Consider the following 3499-nt stretch of genomic DNA (forward strand, 5'->3'; position numbering starts at 1 on the left):
GAGGAAGCTTTCATAATTCTTCATACGTAATCCCTTTGTATCCGTTGATTTTACGTTTACCACAAAGATTAACGGCTAAGATTTAATAGAAGCATGTCTCCTTTTTTGCCTGGTCTTTGACCAATTTTGATGGGCCCTCGCTCGCCTTCACAAAATCACGATGGAAAAATTGACACCATCAAGATTCACCTGGAAAGACCCGGTGCACGAAGGTCTTTCTCGGCTAATAAGAGTCAGAGTCGGGCGACACAACCGCGTGGTACTGCCACGCCGTCGGTGCGCCGTCTGTGCCGTTGCCGTGGGCCAGGCACGAGTTCGACCTGGGCGGCTCCTCAGTGCCAACCCCATGCGAATCGTTTGGCCGAATGTTTGTGTCCGGCCTTGCGGTCATGGCGTGCCGTTGCAAGTTTTACTTCGATCTGTGGTCACGCAGCATGCAAGTATGGCTTTCCCTATGCTGTCGGCATATCTCGGTCTATGCCATTAGCCCCAAAAAAGCTGTCGCCATAGAATAGGACGTCGTCTTAGAGCTTTATTCAGGTAGTGGTCGCGAGGAACCTGGGCCTTGCCGGTGTTGGCCTCGGCATGCCTCCAATGGTCATGTGCATCCACCTGATGAGCGCCTACGTGCAGCACCTCCGGGACATCATCAAGGAGTGTGTGGCCCACCCGACACACTACGACACCCAGCTCAAGGGCTTCAAGGTCATCGTGAGCGTCGGCAACAGCTGCGGTGCGTTCTTTGCGTGGGACATGCTGGAGAAGCTAGGCACCAACACGACCGACAGCCTGCACCCGGAGCTAGACGGCATGTTCCCGAACCATATGCCCAACCCGGAGAACGCGAGGCCATATTGCTGACCCGCCGTGTGGTGCTGACCCGCGGCGCCGACCTTGGCGTGGTGTTCGACACGGGCTTGGACCGAAGCGGCATGGTGGACGGCGCGGGGGCTGCCATCATTCGGGGCCGCATCATCGCGCTCATCTCCACCATCGTGCTGGGGGAGCACCCGGGGAGAATGGTGGTGACGGACACGTGGTCGGGCGACGGGCTCACGCGGTTCATCGAGGCAAGGAGCGGGCGGCGGCTACGGCAACTTGGTCGACAAGGGCGTGCAAGTCAACGCGGACGGCGTGAAGACGCATGTCACGGTGGAGAGTTGGAGACCACAGGGCACGGCACGCTCAGGAAGAACCGCTTCCTCGACGACTGCGCGTACATGGTGGTGAAGATCATCATCTAGATGGTCCGGATGAGGCTGGCCGTGTTGGAGGGCAGGGTCGGCAGCCTCATCCGGGACCTCGAGGACCCAGATCAAGTCTACCTCTGATGTATGGTGCTTTGCCAAGGTAAATATAGAAGTTTTCATATGTCTTCAGAATTGAGCATAGGTGATGTTTATGTTTGATCGATGTTGATTATGCAACAGTGTGCGGACTTGTATGAAGTATCTTGTTGCGCATGTTTCATTCCCACCAATTAATTGCTTGCTGAATGCTCTGGCTATATTCTACTCCAAATATGTCTATATACATCCATATGTATATCCACATTCAAATCTCTAAAAGGACTTAAATTTAGTAAGGGAGGAAGTAGCTGATTAGATATGCATGCATATCTGACGAGATGATGGATGCATATCTTGGGCTTAAAGGTCCTATTGTGCATGTCTATTTTCCCTTTGTATATTCTATTTTTGTGCCATCAAACACTGCTGCGTTAATGTATATCTTTTGATTATTTACATGGAAATACTGAATTCTTAGTCCAGTGGTAGAACATGTCTATCAGGTCTCGGGCTCCTAGCTCATCTCGCTTCAGTCTGAAGTCATATCAGGTTCAAGGAGTAACTTCCCGCAAAAAATAGGTTTAGGAGTAGCACTAGCACCTCTGCAGCAGTAGCAAAAGGATCAAAACCACCTTCTTCAGCATCCTACTCGGCAAAAAAAGGCGAAAAGACTTGCTTCCAGAAAAAAAAATGAAGAATTCTTCAAGCACCAAACTGGAACAGATTCCCTTGAGAAGTGAGCTTGATAATATCAGGCGGTCAGGTTCTCTTCTAAGTTGAGGCAGGGTTGCATCTTCAATCTATGATACCCAAACGAGAGGGAAAAGAAAATATATCGAGGAATATAAATTGGCATACATTATTAACAAGTACCAACCTCCAAATTTTATCTGGTCTCATAGCCAGTTCAACACTTCTTTCTTGATGCAACGGCTGATATATGGTTGTTTTGCATGACTGTGTTATTAAATCTTTATGCAAATTAATATTAATCTCTTGTTCTCTAATAAGTATACTAGAACGCTCATTTGAACATACCTAATATGCACTTGGATGTCTCAAAACATACAATATATGTGCAAATTTAATATATCGTAACACTGGTATTTGTATTGCAAATAAGATTCGTAATCTTTATCAATTTAGCACATAATGTGTTGTCATTCATTGCAACTACATCACAGATGCACAGAGGGAGAGAGAAGATAAGCGGCGACACGAATGGGATGCCATGTTGAAATAGAGAATGTAGACTATGTATGTGTGCAATGGTCTTATGTCATGCTTACTGGGTTAGAAGAGTGTGATGTTTTTTCTCCTATTGCAACGCACGGGCATGTTTGCTAGTTCTTATTTAAAGCCTTGATGTATGTTGTCATCAATTACCAATAAGGGGGAGATTGAAAGCACAATTGCTCCCCTGGTGGTTTTGGTAATTCATGTCAACATGCATATTATTGGACTAATGTTTTCCTCTAGTATATTTCAGGAAAAGTTCAACTTAGGCAAGTATGTGGATGAAGATGTGGACCCCTCAAGCTACTAAAGAACAATGTTTGGCAAATCTTCAAGACTCTACATTTTTTATTAAGTGATCCAAGATCACATTGAGTCCATGCATAGGAAAGCCAATACTATTAAAAGGGCATAAGGTTTTGATTATGGACTATTTGCTCAAAGTGATTAAAGATATTGCTCCAAAACCCTCAGGCACACCCTCTCATTCTTCTCTGTCCAAAAATCTAAAGTCAAACTCGGTCCCACTGGTACACATCTACCCAGACTCACTGAGATACACTTGACACAGCCACTGCCTAAACCCTAGCAACTCAGCCTCGCCGAGATGACATTCGATCCCACCGGAGTGCATGTGCCAACCTCCTGTTGCCTATCAATTTCATCTCGGAATTTCTGAGTGGTTTCGATCGGTCTCACCGAAGTGTGGAAAGTGCTTAGATCATCACCCATTAGTCTCTCCAAGTTGTTCCATCGAGTCTCACCGAAAAGCCTAAAAGTTCAAACCTTTTGCACTAATCGGTCTCACTGAGTGATTCCATCCTGTCCCATCGAATTGCACATAAAGGTGTGTAACGGTTAGGTTTTTGGTGTTTCCTATATATACCACACCCATTCCACCAACTTTTTGAGAGAACAACCAGGACGAAACTACCACTTCCCATATACATTTTTTGAGAGAGAACCACCTACAT

General features: G+C 46.3%; 1 pseudogene; it reads left to right on the forward strand.

The window, feature by feature from the left end:
• Positions 1–389: 389 nt before the first annotated feature.
• LOC125546893 lies at positions 390–1331 on the forward strand (annotated as a pseudogene).
• The last annotated feature ends 2168 nt before the right edge of the window (positions 1332–3499 follow it).

Source organism: Triticum urartu, chromosome 3 (assembly GCF_003073215.2).
Source record: "Triticum urartu cultivar G1812 chromosome 3, Tu2.1, whole genome shotgun sequence".
Lineage (NCBI taxonomy): Eukaryota > Viridiplantae > Streptophyta > Magnoliopsida > Poales > Poaceae > Triticum > Triticum urartu.